This window comes from Pan paniscus, chromosome 19 (genome assembly GCF_029289425.2).
Source record: "Pan paniscus chromosome 19, NHGRI_mPanPan1-v2.0_pri, whole genome shotgun sequence".
Lineage (NCBI taxonomy): Eukaryota > Metazoa > Chordata > Mammalia > Primates > Hominidae > Pan > Pan paniscus.
Genome location: NC_073268.2, coordinates 70,142,030 through 70,166,744, shown reverse-complemented (window position 1 = coordinate 70,166,744; position 24,715 = coordinate 70,142,030). Strand labels below are relative to the sequence as shown.

Below are 24,715 nucleotides of genomic sequence, written 5' to 3'. Positions count from 1 at the left end.
CCGATTCTACATTAATCCATTTTGCTCTACATCCTCTTTAACACTATTGGTAGTTTTTAAAATGTTTGCCAATCTGGTCAGTATGTAAGGATTTTTTTTTCTTTTCTTTTCTCTTTCTTTCTTCTTTCTTTCTTTCTTTTTTTCTTTTTTTTTTTTTTTGAGATGGAGTCAGTCTGTCATCCAGGCTGGCGTACAGTGGCACGATCTCTGCTCACTGCAACCTCCAGGTTCAAATGATTCTTGTGCCTCAACCTCCCAAGTAGCTGGGACTCCAGGCATACACCACCACACCCGACTAATTTCTATATTTTTAGTAGAGACAGAGTTTCACCATGTTGACCAGGCTGGTCTTGAACTCCTGGTCTCAAGTGATCCACCCACCTTGGCCTCCCAAAGTGCTGGGATTACAAGGGAGAGTCAACACGGCTGGCAGAATTTTTAATCGTAGTTTCAGTTTGTATTTCCTGGATTATTAGTGAGACCATACTTTTAAGAGCTCTTCCATCATCCAGCTGGGAAAAGTCCTCTTTCTTGCAATTTAGATAACACATGCTGTACATTGTGCTCTTTCAGTGTTTTCTTTTTCTATGTCCTATTATACTTATTTTTATTCTATATTGTATGATTCCTGAGAGCAGAATCCAAGTCTTAATTCCTCTCTGTATCCTTGCAGTTTGTAATACATGGTCTCATTAAGAATGAGCTATCCATTATCATTTGCTGAATGAAATCAATGAATCCCTGAAGGTATGGATTGCAAAGCAGACATCGGGTGGGGCTAACACAACAGGTTTTAAAGTCAGAGAGACTGGGGATGAACACTGTCTCTTGTACTTACTAGCTGCCTGGGAAAATTTATTCAATCTGAATAAATACTGTTTTCTCCTCTGCAAATTGGAGATAATATTAACGACAGCCTTATAAGATTGTTATAAAAGTTAAATGTGATACTTCATGCAAGTCATATGTAAGTCATAACTGTCACTTCTCAGTCACTGATAGCCATTATTATTGTTGTTGTAATTATTACTACTCCTACTACTCAGATACTGTTTTAAATAGTCTAGGCCAGGCATGGTGGCTTACACCTGTAATCCCAGCACTTTGGGAGGCCAAGGCAGGTGGATCACGAGGTCAGGAGTTCGAGACGAGCCTGACCAACATGGTGAAACCCCATCTCTCCTAAAAATACAAAAATTAGCCTGGCGTGGTGGCACGCACCTGTAATCCCAGCTACTTAGGAGGCTGAGGCAGAAGAATCACTTGAACCCAGGAGGTGGAGGTTGCAGTGAGCTGAGATTGTGCCACTGCATTCTAGCCTGGGTGACAGAGCAAGACTCTATCTCAAAAAAATAAAAATAAAAATAAAAATACAGTACATTGTCTAGAACAGTGTGATGTTTGTGTGTTGCCGGTCTCTCAGTGTTAAAGATCAGAGCCAAAATACATTCCTTCTCTGCTGAGATAGCCTTAAATGGAAATGGGAAAAAAAATCAGAACTCATTATGTAGAAATGAAATGGAGCAAATAATTTGGATCACTCTTCTTTTACGTTATTCAAAAGTATGTGGAAAAGGGGCTGGCAGGGAGAAATAAAGAACATAAAAGGACAAGGGCAAGAAGAACTAGGCTAGACTTTTATCATCTCCTTCCTACTAATACACCCAAGAGGATACTGAAGATGCCACCAATTCAACCTCCAAGTGCAGCGAATCCAAAAATTCCAAACTGCCTCATAAAAGATAGCCAACTGTCACATTTTAGATCTAGTTTAGAGAAATATCACAAATGTGTAAGGGGACCTCAGAACACTTCGAAGCCAATAATATGTTGAAAAAAAAGAATTGAAACACTCAAATGAGTACGGAAAAAATAATTAGGTAGAGCAATGGCAGCCGCAGGAACAGATCTGCATAATTGTAACAGCATTTTATGGAGAAATGTAAACTAAAGCCTCTAGTGCCTTGTTAAGCCAGTGTCAGTGAAATGTAAGCCTCAATAAATGAGCTATGTGTTTGCCAAGATGGAATCATTGCAAACATTCAGAGATAGGTTAACATTTAGGAATCTGGATTTCAATGTAAACATATATGCTTTAACATATTCCACAGCAGTAATTGCAAAATGTTTTCAGAGTAGTTACATTTACAGCACTGGTCTCATATAATTTACATGTACTTTTCCATTAAAAATATCTTTTGATGTGCAAATGTAAATAGCAAATTAGAAGCAGAGGTTTACCCAAACAAACCATTTCAAGACATATGTAAAACTAAGCAGAATTTGTGGAAGTAGATCACGTCTCTGCTTAAAACGCTTCAAGGGTTGTCTTATAACTTACTGAATAAAGTCCAAAAGCTTTAACGTTAGCACAAACTCCTTCCAAGACACTTTCTTGTTCTTCAACCATGTTTTCAGTCATTCTGCACAGACTTTACATATTATGCTTTAGTAATAACAAACTGTAGTTTTGCCTGCTTTATAGTTGATGCTGTTTTCTCAGTGGATAAAACCCTTCCCAATTCTCTTTATTTGGCTAAGTCTTATTTAGTTTTCATGAATAAACATATGTTTCCATGATACTACCTGGAGCATACAAATTAGATAAGGATGCCCCATGCTACATAACACACCATACAGACCTTTATCTTTCTACTGACTGCATTGCATCTATACTAATCTTATACATCTGACTTCTTCATGAGTTACCATGCCAATCAAGGCCAATCACTGTTTATCTATGTAACCTGTGACCCTAATGCAAGTAGGCACATTATGAATTAAGTTCTAGTTGAACTGTGTCATTACTAATTCATGTGTGGGAATTATTAGTGTGAAATGGCTAGATTCAAAATTCGGCATTTTCATGTTGAGAACCTTCAGGAGTGACACATTTATGGGTATGTGAATAAGGTGTGAGAAGGGCAAGTTGAGCTAGACTCTGAAGAGACCCAATTGTCAAGACAAAACTTTTTGCTCAGCTATGTTATTCAAGGAAGTGCTGCCTGCCATAGATTCAATTTTGAGCAGAGGTTAAGATGGTTAATATGGAAACTCAGAAATCTTCCTTGAATGTCCATATTCTAAGATTGACACGTGGCTATTCCTAGGCACTGCCAGATGGAAAAGGAGAGAGAAGAGGGTTACTACAAACACGTGCTCTACTTCTGCTGAAATTGGCTGATGTCTGCATTTGGCTGGAAGCAGAGAATCTGGTGAAAGGGTGTGATCAGGAAAGGGTGGGTCCATTTATGAGCAGCATAAGGGTGCAAGAGCAAGAGGAATTAAGCTAATACTGACAATAAAAAAAAAGTATGGAGGTAGTCCATTTAGGAAGCTCAGGAAATTTTAGCTTATAATATAAAACTTTCAAGGCAATTCAGCTTGATAGCTTTTCATTTTACAAGCCAAACTAACAAACATTATCTAATTTGAGCTCTATAATCTTGGGAATTAGATTCAAAGAATTTTGAGCTGATATGACCTCAGAGATTATCTTGATTGGTGCTTTAAGATATATATGGCTGAAAAAGAACCTCATAAATATCCAGTATGAAAACATATGACACTGTGGCTTCTGTGGGGGAAGAGGATTAGAGATCTTATTTCTCGTTACATGTTACATTCCATTTCCCCAGGTTACTTCACCCCTGGGGTCTCGACTCAGAATAGAGATTGAGAATCACAGATCTAGTTGAACCATCCAACTTTCGAACATGAATAAACTGAGGACCCAGAGGTGAAGTGATTTTTCCACAGTCCCACGACAGATATGGCCAAACCAGGGATCCTTTTGCATTGTGGTAAGTATGAGAAATAGAGGCAACATAAGTAATTCCATTTTGTCAATGAAGAACCTAAATCTTGGGGTGACTCTATGATGACCCAAGGTCAGAATTCTGACTAATAAGTTCTAGGATCAGAACTCCAACCCAGGTCATCTGAAGTTACATGTAATAGGCCTACACGGCCATCAATATTTATAAATATATAATGTTAATTATACTACCCGAAATTCACAACCAATCTATCAGAATAAGCTGGACGTTTTGTACTTAACACATGCATATTAAGATTCCATCTTATTTCTACAAAATCAATTTACTAGCATAGGAACTTATGAATGTGTATATTAGAAAGCTCACTGAATTATTCTCATACACCCCATGTTAAGGAGATGCAGTACAGGAGTTTAGTATATATTATATTATGACACCATTGCTTCCAGAGAAAACTTTATCAGGTAGTATGAACCAACACATACAGACTAATAGTGGCCATCTGGAACACTGTATTGAGAAGAGTTTTTTGTTTGTTTGTTTGTTTGTTTGTTTGTTTGTTTTGAGACACAGTCTCGCTCTGTCGCCCAGGCTGGAGTGCAGTGGCACTATCTCAGCTCACTGCACACTCCGCCTCCTGGGTTCACGCCATTCTCCTGCCTCAGCCTCCCGAGTAGCTGGAACTACGGGCGCCCGTCACCACGACTGGCAATTTTTTTTGTATTTTTAGTAGAGACGAGGTTTCACCATGTTAGCCAGGATGGTCTCAATCTCCTGACCTCGTGATCTGCCCGCGTCGGCCTCCCAAAGTGCTGAGATTATAGGTGTGAGCCACCACGCCCGGCCCGAGAAGGGTTTTGAAAGTATGTGCAAGTTCAGAGATGTCTATCTTGGGCATAGAAATGGAGAGTTCTTTACCCTCCTCTTACTCCCTCCATTGATGAGCAAAGTTATAAAATCAATAATTCAATATCTAGTCTTTTGTGTTAGTAGACCCAGAATAATATATTTCTGAATAGAATCAATCATAATAGGTTAGGAGCATTCCCATTCTGAAAGAGAGGGGATCGCCTTTGCATCGGCAAGGTTTCCAACAATGGAGTCTTTATTTTACAATATATTCTATAGAATGCTTCTTAAATGTTTTAAATGTTAACCATGCATTAAATTCACATTAGTTTTTTAAATAAATTAAAATATCATAAAGTATAAATTAATTACACAAAATACTATAGAACAACTAAAGATCACTTTAATCTCCAAACTTAATCTCACTTTCCCAGAGATAACCACTATTATCAGTTAGGTACATTATCTTTTCAGATTTTTCCATGCATTTACATAGATCTGAAAATTTAATACTGATAATAAACTCTGAAAGATAGATAACTCCCTGTTAGAAAGTATTACCTATCCTGCATACTCAGTTTTCAAAACTTCCTCACTCATTGATTAATGCTAAAATTCTGTTGCAGGTTTTGGGAATCACCTGTAAACAGTAAGAACAAGGTAGCAAGGCTGGGGCTCAGCTGTAGACAATAAAGCCTTTGCCTGAGGGTTGCAGGAATGAGAGGCCTCTCTGAGAGGCCCCAAGTCGATTTTGCCCTTCTCCAGAGACAGAGAGCTGGTCTACCTGAGGCTGACATGGGGAGGAAAGGCAAAGAGAAGTAAGTAACAGGCTGATTGTTCCCATTGAAGAATTAGAATAAAAACTTGATCTTTAGCTTGCTGCATTTCAGCTTGGAGGTAAAAAGTATGAAGAATGGCAAAAGTAGAAATGTGAAATGATTTCTCTTTCAATTGTTGGAAATCCTACCAGCTCTCCAGTTTTCTGAATTTTCTTAAAACGAAGGATATTAATTGCTATATTAGTTAGCCTGAGTGTCTATGATGAGGCATGAAATAAAACCTTTTTTGTGAAATGGGGAAAAAAATAAAAACATTTATTCTTACTCACTGAACCATCAATCTAGAGAAATAGATTTCAGAAAAAAAAAATCAGTGTACTCTATAGCATCTTGCATTATTTTTTTGGTCACGCATAATTCACCTAGTTCAATTCATATTTAATCCTATTCAAACCTATTTTTCAGGGATTGCCTGAATGTCAATGGTGATTTTGCACATTTTACAGTCACTTTTATAAAAAGGTAAGTGGAAAAAAATTCTATTTTCCATTTCCTGCCAGGTTTTATATTTTACCCTTCACTTGCAAAAAATGTCCAAATCCAACGCTTACACTTTAGAGGTGTAATTTGGTTCTAATTTTATTTTTAAAAATTTGCAGATAGAGTTAGTGGCTCACTGTATCATTTTATTTTTTCTAAAGCAGTATAATTTCTGGAGTGCAAATGAGAAAGATTCGAGAGGCCTGGTATAAGATATAAATTTAGTTAAAATTGTTCCTCTAGATTGTAAATTATACATTGTGATCCTGATATTCTAGTAATATTAACACAACTGATGCATAATCTTAAAGTTTATGTGCCTCTACCCTTTCATTTTTAAACCTTCTGGAGGATTAACATGCTGTTCAATAGTCTACAGACCTGCAGGTCTCTACTCTGGTTGCTTATCAAATTTAGCAATGCAGCTTTTAAAACATATGGATGTATGGATGCCAGGATCCATCTACACATTTTTGGCTTGGGCATCTCATGTTTAAAAAAGTTGTCAAGTGATTCTGATACACAAATGATGATTGCTTTTTATAACAAGGGTAAGTAAAAGTATCAGCTCCACCAAACCATTGGTAGATGTGATATTTCATGGACCTCTTCAATAATAAAGCACATAATCCCTAAACTGGGGTATTTTGCATTTCTTTGTAATAGTTATAGACTAGAATAAATATAACTCAAAATACCCTCTAAATCTAACATTTGTAACTTTCCTCTGTTTAATGACAGCATTTGTGCCAATCAGCTACAATACTGTTTATGAGAAATCCTGGAATTGTGGATTAATTATCCTCTTTAATTGAATTGCTTTCAAGGTGCTTGGGATATATAAGAGACTTTCAATGAATCACTAAGAATATTCAAAATGGAAAATAAATCTACCTTGTTTCCCTCCCCTAAATAATGCCTTTGGATATATATTAATTCATCAAGTTGCATAAACATGACAAAGTTATTATAATTATTTTCTTACTTATATCAAGACTCTTCCTTTATGTATATATTGCATGATAGTAATTCTATTTAATAGTAACCTAGCAACAACATGCCTGAAGGAGGATGCTATTTCACTTAAGATGGGAAGCTTTGCAATAGATAGACTGCAGAAGACTCATATTCTCCATGGGCTAGGAAATCTTATGGAAAAAATCATCACCTCTTTCCCCCATGAAAAAGTTAGGCTAACTATGAAAGAGATCTCAATTTTCTCTCTTTTATGCTTTTGTTCATAATATTAGACATTTGTGATAAACTGCCTATAGAAAAAAGACAGCAATGAGCAACTAAATTGTGTAAATTTTGTTTTTGTTTGTTAAAAACAAGATTTATATATACAGATGTACAAATTTAATGTGTAGATTTTGATTACTTTCTTGGGTCGGTTTACCCACTTTGACTCAAGCTCTGACTGACATGATACATGAAAAGTCAATAAACTTACTTGAGATTTTGACTTTCTATCCTAAGTCATTGAACTATGTGGCTGGGTGGGTTTAAAGATAGTTATCGTCTTAGACAATTTCTTAAAACAGGAGGTTGAATAACTCCTGCATTTATGATTAGTTGGAACATTTTGTTGATCTTTAGGATGAAATGTGCAACAAGAATGTAAAATGTTATTGAGATCGTGCATCATTTTTCCTTCTAAGACTTTATTTTTGAGCTTGTATATTATTCCTCTTGCTACACCAAAGTTGCTTTATTTTCTCACATGATAAACGTAACTTGATATCATCTTTAAAATAAAGTGCCCCTGGCAGGAAAGCATCTCCAGAGAAACTTTGTTATTAGCATACATATGGTTATGCAAATACAAAAAAAATTTACACAAAACTTTCTCTAAGGATTTTAAGGGTCGTTATACCTATTATCTTCTGAGTCTTTAACACAATTCTGGGATGTGAATAGAGAGTCAACATTATTACAGTACGTGCTTTCTTTTTTCATTAAAATGGTCCTGATTTTTCTCGAGTTCCAATTGAGAGACCTATTAGTATTAAGCATTATTAATTGCTTATCGGTTTTAAGAGGAGTTTATCCAATTGCATCCATATATAAATATATATGCACATCATGTATGTAATATGCATACAAGTGTATAACATAGCATGTGTATATAAGCATGCATCTCATGTATTCTGTTTATGTGTGTTGATATTTGTTCCAGAATTATTTTTTGTGGCTTATTAAATTATTTCTAGATCATCTGGACAGTTTAAAAGAACTAAGAAACCTTTAATGCGAGATATTTAAAAGAGAAGGAACTTTTAATTTTAGTTTGTAGACCAAAAGGAAAGAATATGAACCCAAATTATAGGTTAAAACAATGCTAAGCCCACATAAAAGGCTCTTTGAATGTGAGTATCATTGCTCTCAAAAGAGATGTGTTTTGTGGCAGTCAATAACCACTTTTGGACTTTTGGTCACTTGATTGGATTTTCTTCTTTCCTTCCCCAGAGAGGGCTGGAGGAAAGGGTTGGAACTCAGGGTGTCATCTTAATGAGATGAAAAGGATGTCAACCACAGCAGCCCTACTTTGTAGATACAGTTTTACCTGAAAAACAAAACAAAAAAGCAACACAGATGGCACGGTGGCTCATGCCTGTAATCCCAACACTTTGGGAGGCCAAGGCGGGTGGATCACCTGAGGGTCAGGAGTTTGAGACTAGCCTGGCCAACATGGTGAAGGCCTGCCTCTACTAAAAATACAAAAATTAGCTGGGCATAGTGGTAGGCACCTGTAATCTCAGTTTCTCGGGAGGCTGAGGCAGGGAGAATTGCTTGAACCTGGGAGGTGGAGGTTGCAGTGAGCCAAGATTGCACCACTGCAGTCCAGCCTGGCAACAGAGCGAGACTCTGTCTCAAAAACAAACAAACGAACAAACAACAACCAACTGCTTACTGGTTTCTTTTACACAGGCTGGTACACCAAAAGTGGCTAGCTTATTAAAAAGTATCTGAATGCTTTCCCTTTAAGGTTAAGGAGATGGCAAAAATACTCGTTTTCACCACTCCTCTCCAACATAGTACCAGTGGTCTTAGCTAGTGCAATCAGGCAAGGAAAATAAATAATAAACATAAAAATTAGGAAGGCAGAAAGAAAACTATTTATTCTGCAATCAACATGACTATATATATAGAGAGAGAAAATCCCAAGGAATTTATAGGGAAAAAAACCCTCCTACAACGAATAAGTGTGTTTAGCAAAGTCACAGGATGCAAAATTAACACACAACAACCAATTGTATGTTTAGATACTAGCAATGTACAATTAGAACCTAACATTTAAAAGAAAAAGCCAAGCCAATTACAATAAAAGATGAAATCCTTAAGTATATATCTAACAAAACATGTACAGAATGTGTATGCTGAAAATTACAAAATTGTGATGAAAGGAATCAAAGGAAACCTAATGGCAACCTACTATGTTAGTGGATGTGTATATTCAATATAGTAAACATGTTAATTCTCTTCAAATTGATTTATACATTTAACCTAATACTAATCAAAATCCTATCAGGTATTTCTGCATATATTCATAAGAGGTAGAATGATTAGATAACCAAAATTATAGTTCATAAAAATGATAAATTGAATCTCACTGAAATTTACTTTGCAGAAAACATTTTGAAAGAATTGAAAGGCACACTACCAAATGAAAGAAAATATTTGCAAATTACATAACTACCAAAAAAGACTTGTACAAACAATATAAAAATAGTAAAACTCAAAGGTAAGAAAATAAACAACAAAATTGAAAAATAGGCAAAGGATTTGAGCAAACATTTTAAGACAAATAATATAAGAATAGTAAATAAGCAAAGGAAAGGCCTTTCAACATTATTCACCTTTAGGAAAATACTAAATAAAACTAGGATGAGGCCGGGCGCGGTGGCTCACACCTGTAATCCCAGCACTTTAGGAGGCCGAGGTGGGCGGATCACCTGAGATTGGGAGCTTGAGACCAGCCTGACCAACATAGAGAAACACTGTATCTACAAAAAATACAATTTTAGCTGGACATGGTGGTACATGCCTGTAATCCCAGCTACTAGGGAGGCTGAGGCAGGAGAATTGTTTGAACCCCGGAGGCGGAGGTGGCAGTGAGCCGAGATCATACCATTGCACTCCAGCCTGGGCAACAAGAGCTAAATTCGGTCTCAAAAAAACACAAACAAACAAACAAACAAAAAAACAAACTAGGATGAGTAACTATTGTGCTTATCATTAGAATGATTAAAGTAAAAAAAATACTGACAGTAAGTTCCAGTGAGGATGTAAAACAGCTGGAACTCTAAGACATTGCTGATGAGAATGGAATATTACATAGCCACTCTAAAAAATAATTTGGTAGATTCTTATAAATTTAAATATACATCTATCATATGAGCCAGAAATCTCATTCTTAGGCATTTATCTTAGACACATGAACTTTTGCTTTACAAAAAATCTGCATAGGAATGTTTATAGCAAGTCTATTCATAATTGCCAAAAACTGAAAACAAGCAAACGTCCTTCAATGGGAGAATGAATAAAAAAACTTTAGTAAATCTATAAAATATAATATTATGCAGCAATAAAAGTGAAAGAACTATGGATACATGCAACAACTTGGATGGATCTCACAGGCATTATGCTGAATAAAGGATCCAATCTCAAAAAGCTAAATAGTATATGTTTACATTTACATTACATTGTCAAAAAGGCAAAACTATAGTGGAGGATCATTGTATGCCAGGAGTTGGGTTGGAGGGAAGGGTGTAAATATAAACGGATAACACTAGGGAGGTTTGTTAGGGTGATGGAACTGGTTTTAATCTCGTTATGGGCATGTTTAAATGTATCTATACATTTGTTAAAAATCATAAAGCTGCACATCAGAAGAAAAAAGTGAATTGTATTATATAGTAGTTTAAAAATAAAAAGAGCATTGAAATAATCAAAATTCATAGTAGTTACACTTTCAAAAGGTCTCTTTTCTTATGTGTCACAAAAATATGTAAATGCTTTGCTAGCATAAAAACAAGTCAAAATCGAAGAGAACAAAATAACAATGAAAAGAAGAACAGTAGTGGCAACAAAGCACTTAGAGGTAAACTGCATTGACACAACTAAAGTACTGTGGAATTCTGCAATTATGAAGCACAATATCTCTCTTTTATTAAAATATCTTTCTCTTGAGTTTATTGTTAAATTCGGCTCCACGTAATCACTTGACCTTCTTTTCTTTTATGCTGATATTCATTTGAATGTTTTGATTAATAAGTTTTTACTCCATGAAGAATACCTTATTTCTGAAATACCTCTTTAAGTTCTGCAGACTACTCATATGCATAGTAATATTTGAATTTTAATGTACTCTCTAAAGATTATCCAAAAGCACTTAATGAATACTCTGGTTTGTGTAATAAGATATTGCTATTCACACCTCGGGATTCCAGACTACATACATATTAAATAGGAATTAATATTTATGGTTGTTCCCATAATTATTCTAAAACAGGGACAAAGCTATGAAGAAATCTCATTTCTGATGTGCAGTTCTTTGAATTTTAATACATGTATAGATACATTTAACTATGCCCATAACGAGATTATCTGATTATCTTCTGATTATTGAACTAACAAAAGCCAAATCTAAATGTGTCTACTTCATAGATTTTAAGAGGAATGACTTAATTTATAAGTAAAATGCTTTTTTTTTTTTTTTTTTTTTCTGGAGATGGAGTCTCACTCTGTTGCCCAAGCTGGAGTGCAATGGCACAATCTCGGCTCACTGCAATCTCTGCCTCCTGGGTACAAGTGATTCTTCTGCCTCAGCCTCCCGAGTAGCTGAAATTACAGGTGCACACCACCACGCCCACCTAATTTTGTATATTTAGTAGAGATGGGGTTTCACTATGTTAGCCAGGATGATCTCGAATTCTCGGCCTCTGAAAGTGCTGGGATTACAGGTGTGAGCCACCACGCCCGGCTTAAGATGCATTTTAAAAACTCTTCACATGCCTGATAAAACAAATACTAAACATTGTACTTTAAAACATCTGATTCTTTGAAATCATGCATAGATTTTAGCCTCAAGATCAATCTCTTTCTCCTCTGGCTGAAAATTTTATTGGATTATCCCTTATTGAGGTGTTTATATAACAGAAACCTACCTGAATCTTTCAGAGAAAACTTTACTGTTTAATATTTAAGGTATTATAAAAGACATGATCTTTTATACAAACAAAGTAGTTTGTTTCCCACTCCTTCTAATTTAACAAAGAAACACTGCACTAAATTAGATATTTCTTTTATAAATATATCTTTTGTAATAGCACCTACTGTGTGCCGAGCTCTGAGGAAGGCGTTGAGACTATAATGGTTTCATGGGCTCAATTACGTCTACCTCTCTACTTCTCATAAATTCATCTGTTGAAATCCTAACACTTAGTGCCACATAATGCAATTATATTTAGAGACAGGGTCTTTAAAGGGGCAATTAAATTAAACCAAGGTCCACAGAATGGGCTCTAATCCAATATTATTGGTGTCCTTATAAGAAAGGAGATTAGGATATAGACACACACAGAGAGAGGACCATGTGCCCACTTGAAGAGAAGAAGGCCACCTGCAAGCCAAGGAGAGAGGCCTCAGAAGAAACCCACCTGTTGACGCCTTGATTTTGGACTTCTAGCTCCAGGATTGTGAGAAAATATAAGCAAATATGTACCCAACTGGTACTAAAGTCAAGTAGTGAGACAGAAACAAAAACACTACATGAGTAAAAATTACCATAGATTCTGTCTAAGAAAATTATGGGGGCTGCAGCGGAATAAAACAAAGGTACCTGATTTATTTTTCTAAAGGTGATGTTTTAAAGTGAGGATTATATGGTATGACAGTCACCTGGCTAAATAAAAGGAAAATTCTTCCAGGTAGAGAAAATGATAAAAAAACAGATTTGAGAAAGAGTTTGTCCCCCTGAAATGACTGAGAAAATGCTCTTGTAGGAGGAATTCAGTGAGTGAGGGGGAGAGAGTAGGCTGTGGGTAGAGAAACAGGCAGGGCTGGAACAAAGAGAATATTTTAGAATTCATTTTCTGTTTTTCAGCTCATTCTCTGTTACTTTCAGTCTCACCTTTGGCCTTTGAACACCCTTCTGGGAGATAACTCCTAGTCCTTCTCTTCTGAATTTTTTTTAGGACTGCTGCATAGAGGCACATATTCTTGTGTTTTATTTAAGCCAGAATGTTGCCAGGAGCCACCTTCTTCTAGGCTCTAGTAAAGAGTAAAAGATTAGGCTCCAGTAAAGAGTAAAAGGTTAGACTGAGACATTTCAAGCGCCTTTCTACCTTAATATTCTGTGACTCTCTGCCCTTTTTCGCCTCCCTTAATTATTATATATTGTTTTAGGCTTGGATACACACGCAGGAACAAGACAAATAAAAAAATTGCTATAAAATCTTTAAATCATGGCTCATTACAGAAGAGCCCTTGAGGTGTCCTCTCATTAGTGTGGGTTGTTTGTGTGTTTTTATTTATTTATATAAATAAATATAGGAATCACCTATAGGTGAAGGAATCATGTAGGTGAAGTAGAAACAAAAACATTCCCAGTACAGGAAACTGCAAATTCAAATACCTTGAATCTGGAAGGAATTCTGTATTTTAGGAGCTAGTAACCATACAGCATGGTGAGGGTGTATTGTAACATGGCATCAGATGAAATTAGAAAGAAATGCATGGCTGATGAACATAGGTGAAGCTGAAAGCCATCATTCTCAGCAAACTAACACAGGAATAGAAAATCAAACACCATATGTCCTCACTCATAAGTGGGAGTTGAACAATGAGATCATATGAACGTAGGGAGGGGAACATCACACACCAGAGCCTGTTTAGGGGATAGGGGGTAAAGGAGGGAGAGCATTAGGACAAATTCCTAAAGCCTGTGGGGCTTAAAACCTAGATGACGGGTTGACAGGTGCAGCAAACCACCATGGCACATGTATACCTATGTAACAAACCTGCACGTTCTGCACATGTATCCCAGAACTTAAAGTTAAAAAAAAAAAAAAAAAAGAAATGCATGAACCACATCTTGGCTTTAGAGGGTATGGCCAGGAGTGGGTGGTTAGTGGATTAAATAACAAAAATTATAAGCAGAAAAGTTTCAAAAATATTCAGTGGTCAGGGCCCCTTGTTTGTTGTCCTTAATAAAACCAAGTCTTCTAAGTTTGTTTGTATTTATTTCTATTTTCTGAACTTTAACTGTATATGGATAATTAATTTAATTCTCTATGCCAGTTTTTATTTAAGCTACCACATTTATTTTATCTTATTTAAGAGATTTTAGAGCAATATTCTATGTTATAGGAGAATAAGGAATATATCCCCTTTCACAGAAATAACTTCAATGGAAGAATAAGAATAAAAATAGGACGTGTGTGTGTGTTATTATCTTTAAAAAAAAAAAAGTAGTGGCTGACCTCCATCATAGCAGATCTGGTTCAAAGAGCTTGAACTGAAACTTTGCTGTAGAACAAGGTTTAATAAAACTCAGCTCTACCTTTTTTTAAGCTGGTAGCTAAAGAAAACTTCTTTAACAAGTAAAATTAAACTGAAAAAGAATAAATCCATTGTGTTGAGGCTTTCTTTTGAAGTTCCAGCAGTGGTATAATTAAAGTAGGATTTCTGTAGGCAGCATGCGGGAAAAAGAGGAGCAAATCAGCTAATATGAAAAGGAGTACCTTAAAAAAAAAAGTAAAAAGTATTAAGATTAAAGTTATTTAAGAACCACAAACTTTTATTGCGTATAGGGAGGTTGACTTCTTTGAGCTTTTGAAATTACATTTCAAAGACCATGGGAAGACATTAATAAAAGAAATATGTGGAATGAAGAATAGAAATGCTTTCTTGATGTCAGGATCTTTAAAAAAACAAACAAAACACTGGAAACTCTTGCACATAAAACAATGAAAGTTCTGTTTTTGAGACATGGAAAATAGATTGAAATGACCGTAGGACATAAGATATCCTGTAGATCTAGAGCAATCTTTTCCCCCAGAAAATACCCAATCTCAGTTATACACACATTTTTGGTCAAATTAAATGTAGTATACACTTACTTGGGTAACTTGGAAATTTTCAAAAGGTAGAAAGAATTGGCTTGGACATTTTTACCATCCAAAGGCAGCAACCAATGACAGTCTAGTATTCCTCCTCCTGTCCACTTTATAATGTTGAGTTGTTTGGTTGGGATTGTGTTCCATCCTCCGTTCAGTGTTCTGCAGTCTCGTTATAAAAATGAACACTCACCCAATAATCAGAAACTTCTAGGAAGCCGATGCCAGAGTTACACGATAGTCTGTGTAGTAGACACAAGGCCATTTGCTTAAAAGGAACTTTATTGTGGACACTCAAGGTATTAATAATTTTTAATTTTTTTTAAGTAGAAGTAACAAAAAATAGATGATTCCTAATCCCAACATCCAGGGATAATCACTGATAACCTCCCTACATATTTCTTTTCGTTGTTTTTCTAAACCATTGCTAAATTGTTCTCCAGAAATGTCTATCAGTTTACATTCCCACCAACAACAGCTGAGAGAGTCTGTTTCACTGTAGTTCCATTAAGAGAATTATTTTTAAACATTTTTTATTCCATCTCAATTTAATACATAAAATGGCATCTTGTTGATTTTTTAATTGTACATTTTCTTGATTGTTGTCCAAGTTTAAGTCTTTTTATTTGATGATTGTTAATTGCTTTTCTCCTTTGAAAATATCTTGTGCCTTCTACCTTAATATTTTTTAATCCTTTTCTCCTGTTTTCTAAGAAATGTTTATGTATAAAAGATGCTAATTCCACCCCTATGACAATGCTTTTTAAAGATGCCAATGGACTCTCAATACATTTTCAGTGTTTTATTACATGGAGAAATGTTAAATTTTTACATATTCAGATTTATTCACCTTTTCCTTATATGAATTTTTTCTTGTTTTAAACCCTCTTTGAACAGCTGAAGATAGACTAAAATATACTAAATATTCATGTATTGATCTTTTAGATCGTTTTGAAGTTTCATTTATTACAAGTCCTTTTACTTGTGAATACATTTATCACAGAAGTATTAAATAAATGCACTTTTATTGAAGAAGATCAAGAAATATCTCTTTTGAGAAAACATGACTTTTCCCTTGCTTTCATCCCCCTACCAATTTTTCTATCCCAAAGTAATAAACAAAGCTAACATGTTGACGTATGCAATAAATCATTTTTCTTTGTATTTATACATGTGCTTGCCCACACTTATATACAAAACTACACATTTACATAAATAATATTATATTATATGCCTTCTTTCCTGGATCTTTTACTTAACAAGAGTCTTAGATATATTTCTCTGTCACAGAATATAAGTTATTTTTATTAGTTTTAACAGCTGTGTAATACTCCATAATATGGATGTACTACAAATTTAAATAATTATTTAAATAATTTATAATATATCCATATTATGAAATACATACCCTACATTTAAAGGTAATGATATTGTTTTTCATTTGGTTTTGTTAAGAAATTTTTTTTGCAATGAACATTGTTTTATTTCCCTCTTAGTATATACATGTATGTCTTTCATTCATGTCTTAGAATCAGAATTGCTATGCCAAATGAAACACATTTTATTTCAGTAGTTGTTTTAGTAGTTTTAATACATAATATTCATACATATTTATGGGATACATATGATATTTAATTACATGCATAAATTGTGTAATAATCAAGTCAGGGTATTTGGCGTATTCATAATCTCAAATATTTATCATTTCTCTGTGCTGGAAATATTTCAAATTCTCCCTTCTAATTATTGTGAAATATACAACACACTGCTGTTAACTATAGATGCCTTACTCTGTTATCAAACACTAGAATTTATTCATTCTATTTAATCGTATGTTCATGCTTATTAACAAACCTCTTCATCTACCATCATCATGCACAATCCTTCTCAGCCTCTGGTATGTATAATTCTACTCTCTACCTCCATGAAATCAACTTTTTAAATTTCCACATATGAGTGAGAACATATGACATTTTTTTTGTGTGCCTGGCTTATTTCACTTAATGTAATCACCTCCACTTGCATCTATGTTGCTACAAATAAAATGATTTCATTCCATTTTATGGTCAAATAGTATTCCATTGTGTATATATACCACATTTTTTTATTCATCTATCTGTTAATGAGCACAGTTTGATTCTGTATCTTTGCTATGGTGAGTAGTGCTGTGGTAATCATGGGGGTGCATGTATCCCTTTAATATACTGATTTCTTTTTCTTTCAGTAAATACTCAGTAGTGGGATTGCTGAATTGTACAGTAATTCTATTTTTAGCTTTTTAAGAAATCTCCATACTGTTTTCCGGGGGGGCTGTACTAATTTATATTCCCACCAATGATATATTAGTTCCTTTTTCTTTGCATTCTTGCCAGGATACATCATTTTTTTTGTCTTTTTATGATAATCATTCCAACTTGAGTAATATGGTATCTCATTGTGGGTTTCACATGCATTTCCCTGATGATTGGGGATGCTGAGTATTTTTTAATATACCCATTGGTCATTTGTATGTATTATTTTGAGAAATATCTATCTATTCACATCCTTTGAAAATTTTTTAGATGAGATTATTTACTTTTTTCCTGTTGAGTTGTTTGAGTTCCTTGTGTATTCTGGATATTACTTGCCAGATGAGTGGTTTGCAGATATTTTCTTCCATTCAATAGATTTTCTTTCCATTCTGTTGTTTCCTTTGCTCTGCAGAAGCTTTTTAGTTTAATATGGTCCCATTTGTCTATTTTTGGTCTTGTTGCCTGTGTTTTTGAGGTCTTAGCTGTGACTTCAAAATCTTTGCCTAGTCCAATGTGTTTCCTCTATGTTTGCTTCTAGTAGTATTATAGTTTATTATATATGTTTAATGTTTTAATCCATCTCACATTCATTTTTATATATGGTGAAAGATAAGGTTTCAGTTCTATTTTGCACATGGATATGCAATTTTCCCAGCACCATTTTTTTGAACAGACTGTCCTTATCCCAATTAATGCTTTTGGTACTTTGTCAAAAATCGGTTGGGTCTAAAATGTGGGTTCATTTCTGGTTTCTCTATTCTGTTCCTTTAGTCTGTGTGTCGGTTTCTATACTAATACCACGCTGTTTTGTTTACTATGGCCTTGTAACATATTTTGAAGTCAGACAGTGTAATACCTTCAGCTGTGTTCTTTTTGCTTAGTGTTGCTTTGATTATTTTGGCTCTTTTTTGGTTCCATACAAACTATAGAATTCCTTTATTCTATTTCTATGAAAAATGACATTGGTATTTTAACAGGCTTTCCATTAAATCTTTAGATTGCTTTGGGTAGTATGGTCAATTTAATGATATTACTTCTGACCCATGAGTATGGGATGTCTTTCCATTTGCTTGTATCATCTTTAAAATTTTCAACGGCATTTTGTGTTTTTTTTTTTGTAGTAGTAGTGTTTTACCTTTTAGGTTAAATCTATTCCTAGGTACTTTATATGTTTTTGGAGCTATTGAGAATGAAATTGCACTCCTAATTTCTTTTTCAGCTAGTTTACTATTAGTGTGTAAACATGCTACTGATCTTTGTATGTTGATTCTGTATCCTGCATCTTTACTAAATTTATTCATCAGATCTCCGAGTTTTCAGGATTATTATTGATATTTGAGAACTTGTGCCTGCCATTTTATTGACTTCTGGGTTTTTTTTTTTTGCATATCCTTTATTCCTTTATTTCTCTCTTATTGTTTTATTGTGGTTTGGCGGGTTTCTGTAGTGGTAACATTTGAGTCTTTTCTCTTCCTTATTTGTGTTTTTACTCTACCAGTGGGTTTTATGCTTTTGTGGATTTTCTTTTTTTTTATGATTAAGTACAGAATTTACTTAAACACAAAGCTTGGAAATAGCCACCTGGAAACATCAACTCTAAATGAATGGGATCAGTGTTCCAAAGTGGAGACATTAGGGTTTCACACACAGAGGGAAAGACAGAGAAGCCTTAGCAAAATCACGACATTTTCCATTCAAGAGTAGTGCATAGGTTGCAGCAACTTGGTTGGTTACAGATTGATACACTTCAAGAAGGTTACTTTATCACTCCATGAGAAGGGACAATGATCCAAGAAGGTCTTATCTTTGGGGCTGCTTAGTCTTCCTAATTACTTACAGGAAAACTCTTAGAAGTTGCCCCTGCATACCAATGGACTCAGGTTATATGGCCACATTCCTCTCAAGGCTCAGAATTACCTAAAGGTCAATAGCTTTAAATTGGATTTATTTGATGTTTGAATTATTTAATTTCCTACTGAGATAAAGTTACTATCTCCCTTGCTGTTTGCCTTTCAAAGAGAGCTCCCAAGTTTTTCAGAAATACATCCCTGGATCATTAAGCTGAAAAAAGGTTTAATTAGTTTCTAAAAAATGCAAAGTTAGCTGGGCATGGTGGCTCATGCCTGTAATCCCAGTTACTCAGGAGGCCGAGGCAGGAGAATCGCTTGAACCCAGGAGACAGAGATTGCGGTGAGGTGAGATCATGCCTTGCACTCCAGCCTGTGTAACAAGAGAAAAACTCCGTAAAAAAAAAAAAAAAAAAAAAAAAAACTCAGAAGACACAGAAAATGCATTTACAAATTTTCTAAATAAATGTCCTAAGAAAAGAGACAAAAAGAAAGAAAATATCTTCCTTTCTTTTTAAAAAAGGAATTATACTATACCTCCTATTTATTTGGTTGTTTGTTTGAGACAGGGTCTAGCTTTGTCATCCAGGCTGGAGTGTGGTGGTGAGATCAGAGTTCACTGCAGCCTCCAACTTTCTGGCTCAAGTGATCCTCTGACCTCAGCACCCGAAGCAGCTGGGACCACAGGTGTGCACCACCACAACTGGCTGATTTTTTTACTTTTATTTTTAGTAGAGATGAGGTCTCACTATCTTGCCCAGGCTGATCTCAAACTCCTGGGCTCAAGCAATCCTCCTGCCTTGGCCTCTCAAAGTGCTGGAATTATAGGTGTGAGCCACTGCTCTGGGCCCTGACTTTATTTCCATGAAAAATGAAATATTCCTTCACCCCCTTTGTGTAGTAGGCAGTTTTTTATGTCACCTTTCAGTTTCCATTAACCACTCAAACAACCCAGAACTTTGCCTAGTTTAATAAGCTGTTCTAATTGTCAGTCCCTGCTGCAACCAGTGCCCCACTCCACTCTTTTACTGAGGTCCCTGCCCCTCTCCCCCGCCCTGCCCCAGATGGAAAGGAGCTCACCCTGCCTGCAGGACGCATGACTCTGCCTGCTCAAACAAGGTGCTTTGCATTAAAATCATTTTCAACTTAAGAGGAAAAATGATTCAGTGTTCAGCACAGGTAACCCACTACAATATGTTGTTTTGCCTTCGATTGTTTCAAATATTAACTTAAAACGTACAGGAAATGCCTGTCTTTACTGCAATCTCTGAACATAAATTGTGAAGATTTCATGGACATTTATCAGTTCCTAAATAATACTCTTATAATTTCTTATGCCTGTCTTTGCTTTAATCTCATAATCCTGTTATCTTCCTAAGCTGAGAATGTATGTCACCTCAGGACCACTCTTGTACAAACTGATTGTAAAACATATGTGTTTGAACAATACGAAATCAGTGCACCTTGAAAAAGAACAGAATAGCAGCGATTTTCAGGGAACAAGGGAAGACAACCATAAGGCCTGACTGCCTGTGGGGTTGGGCAGAATAGAGCCATATTCTTCTTCTTGCAGAGAGCCTATAAATGAACGTGCAAGTAGAAGACATATCACTGAATTCTTTTCCCAGCAAGGAATATTAATAATTGATACCCTGGGGAAGGATTGCATTCCTGGGGGGAGGTTTATAAAAGGCCACTCTGGGAGTGTCTGTCTTATGCAGTTGAGATAAGGACTGAAATACGCCCTGGTCTCCTGCAGTACCCTCAGGCTCACTAGGGTGGGGAAAAACCCCACCCCAGTGAAATTGAGGTCAGACCAGTTCTCTGCTCTCGAACCCTGTTCTCTGTTGTTTAAGATGTTTATCAAGACAATACGTACACAGCTGAACATAGACCCTCATCAGTAATTCTAATTTTGCCCTTTGCCTTGTGATCTTTGCTTTGCCCTTTGCCTTGTGATCTTTATTGGCCTCAGAAGCATGGGATCTTTGTGATCTACTCCCTGTTCATACACCCCCTCCCCTTTTGAAGTCCTTAATAGAAACCTGCTGGTTTTGTGGCTCAGGTGGGCATCATGGGCCCACCGATATGTGATGTCACCTCCGGCAGCCCAGCTGTAAAATTCCCCTCTTTGTACTCTTTCTCTTTATTTCTCAGACTGGCTGACACTTAAAAAGAACCTACATTGAAATATTGGGGGCTGGTTACCCCCATACTTAACATAAACATTTTAATGTCAATTATGTTTGAACTCAATGTTAAGTCAACTCAATCTCAAGTCAATGCTGAAGGCTCTAATGTCAATTAAAGCTTTATGATTTGCTATAGTCATTGTATTTAGAACAATTATCTCAAAAATGAATTTTCTGATGTTCTGCAAGGATTAACCTCGGACTGAAGACCTTGCAATATGTATGACATTTGTAAGATTTCTGTCCAGTATAGATTCTCTGATGTGTAATGCTGTGTGAATGTGAAGTCAAGACTTTGCTACAATCATCACACTTGAGATTTCTCTCCTGTGTGAATTCTCCTATGTTTTGCATAAGATGAAGCTTGACTGAAGACCTTGCCACAATCATGACATTTGTGCCACAATCATGACATTTCTCTCCAGCATGAGTTCACCAATGAATTGCAAGCTATGAACGATGTCTGAAAAATTTGCCACATTTACTATACTTGTAAGATGTCTCTTCATTATGGATTCTCTAATGATTTGTAAAGGTTGTAGCATTACTGAAGGCTTTGTGAGAATTATTACATTTGTAAAGTTTCCCTATACCATGGAGTGCTTGATGATGAATAAGTGTAGACTGCCCACTAAAGGCTTTACCACACTCATTACACTTGTAAGGTTTCTCTCTAGTATGAACTCTCTAATGTTGTGCAAGATTTGATTGTTGATTAAAAGCTTTCCCACATTCATTATACTTGTAAGACTTGTCTCCAGTATAAATTGCCTTATGAATTAACAGGGCTGAATTTCAAGTGAAGGTCTTGCCACACTCATTACACTTGTAATGTTTCTCTCCAGTATGAAGTCTACAATGGCCTATAAGAAATGAGTTCTGACTGAAGTCTTGCCACACTCATTATACTTGTAAAGTTTCTCTCCAGTATGACGTCTATAATGACATGCAAGGTTTCCTTTTTGACTGAAAACCTTGCCACATTCATTATATCTGTAAGATTTCTCTCCAGTATGAACTCTCCAGTATGAACCTCTCTGATGTTGTGCAAGGCATGAATCCCTCCGGAAAGCCTTGTCACAAACCTTACATTTGTATGGTTTTTCTCCAGTATGAATTCATTTATGTCTTTCAAGGTGTGACCTGCGACTGTAAACTTTGTCACATTCTTCACATTTGTAAGGTTTCTCTCCAGTATGAAGTCTATGACAAAGTGCAAGGTTTGCTTTTCTACTAAAAGCCTTGCCACATTCATTACATGTGTAAGGTTTCTCTCCAGTGTGAATTGCCTTATGCATTACAAGGGCTGAATTTCAAGTGAAGGCCTTGACACACTCATTACACTTGTAAGGTTTCTCTCCAGTATGAAGTCTCTGATGTTGTACAAGACATGAGTCATGCCAAAAAACCTTGACACAAACTTTAAGGTTTCTCTCCAGTATGAAGTCTATGGTGAAGTGCAAGGTGTGCTTTTCTACTAAAAGCCTTGTCACATTCATTACCTGTGTAAGGTTTCTCTCCAATGTGAACTCTCTTTTGGCATGAAAGGCATGAATTATCCCAGAAAGCCTTGTCACAAACCTTACATTTGTATGCTTTTTCCTCCAGTATGAATTCTCCTATGTGTTTTAAGTTGTGATCTGCAACTGTAAACTTTGTCACATTCTTCTCATTTGTAAGGTTTCTGTCCAGTATGAAGTCTATGATGGCATTGACGGTAAGACTTCTGACTGAAGGTCTTGCCACACTCATTACACTTCTGAGGTTTTTCTCCAGTATGAACTCTATGGTGGCATGGAAGGTATTGCTTCTGATGAAAGGCTTTGCCATATATATGACATTTATATTGTTTCTCTCCTGAATGGATTATGTGATGTCTCCTTAAGTGTGAGCTATAATTAAAGGCTTTGCCACACTCATTACATTGGAAAGGTTTTTCTTTCATGTGTACTTCCTGTATTTGTGTGAATAATGAAGAATGGAGGAAATTATTCCTATACTTATTAGAAATATGGGTTTTGAGCCTACAAAAAATTATTTGGGATGTTGAAGCTGAGGAAGCATCATTGATAGACTTGTCCACTTGATTACCAATTTTCCCTTTAGTCTGAAATATGTGCAGTTCAGGTAGATGCAAATGAAAGCTTAATCCAAGCTTAATCCAAGCTGATCTTTCATGGGCTTGTTTCCAGTGTGCTTTTGATCATGTCAATCTGTACTACCAGTTAACTCTTTGATTTCTGTCATGGGTGCTTCGTGGCCATTTCTTTCAATTTCTTGCCACTGAAACTCAAAGTCATGAATATCTTTCTCGATTTCTGGGAAGCAAAAATCATGTCTTTCCAATGTCCCTGTGTGGAACACTTCTGTATTGCCTTGCTCTGTTGATGAGAACTCCATCATGGATTTTAAAGAGCTATCCACAGACTCCAGGTTCCTGTAGTTCTCCAACATCATTTCCCTGTATAAAGCCCTCTGCTCAGGGTTCAGGCATTCCCACTCCTCCACAGAGAATTTTATAGCCACATCACTGAAAATCAAGTGTCCCTGAGGAAGAGCCATCCCTGGCTCCTTTTCTTTGCTCTTCTTGGTGGCTTCCTTACATAACATGAGTTTTTGGAAATCAACTGGACTCTCATCTGGACGTCTCAATTTGCTCTGGGTTGAGAAAGAGGTGCTGGAATTTCTAGGTCTGTGGGGACCCCATGTCGCCAGTATAGCAACACCAGAGAACTGGGAAGCATACAGCTGTGGTGTAGCCTTCAGTCCACCGCTTTTGTGGATTTTCATGATAGTAGTTATTATCCTTTTGCTTCCAGGTGTAGAACCTCTTTCTTTTTATTCCAAGTGTAGAACTCCCTTCAGCATTTCTTGTCAGGCTGGTATAGTGCTGATTAATTCCCACAGCTTTTGCTTATCTGAGAAAGACTTTATTTCTCCTTCATTTATAAAGGATAATGTTGCTGGGTATAGTATCTTTGGCTAAATTTTTTTACATCACTTTGAAAATATAATTCCTTCATCACCTGGTCTGCAAAGTTTCTGCTGAGAAATTTGCTGTTACTTTGATGGGGGTCCCTAATGAGTGACTAGATGCTTTTCTATTGCTGTTTTTAGAATTCTCTCTTTGTCTATGACATTTGACATTTTGACTGTAGTATACTGTGGAGAAGATGTTTTTGCATTGTGCTGACTTGAGGATCTCTGAGTTTCCTGTATCTGGATGTGTAAATCTCTTGCTGGACTTGGAAAATTTTCATGTATTATTTTATAGAATAGATTTTCAATCCCTTTCATTTTTCTCTCTGCCTTCTGG

The 24,715-nt window shown here is 35.9% G+C and overlaps 1 long non-coding RNA gene and 1 pseudogene across 1 annotated transcript in view; one reads left to right on the top strand and one right to left on the bottom strand.

Annotated features, from left to right (window-relative positions):
• The window catches only part of LOC134729459 (uncharacterized), a 550,495-nt gene that overhangs the window by 240,229 nt on the left and 285,551 nt on the right, over positions 1–24,715 (top strand). The gene's annotated exons all lie outside the window — the stretch shown is intronic.
• Positions 21,968–24,009, bottom strand: LOC100970316 (zinc finger protein 816-like; annotated as a pseudogene).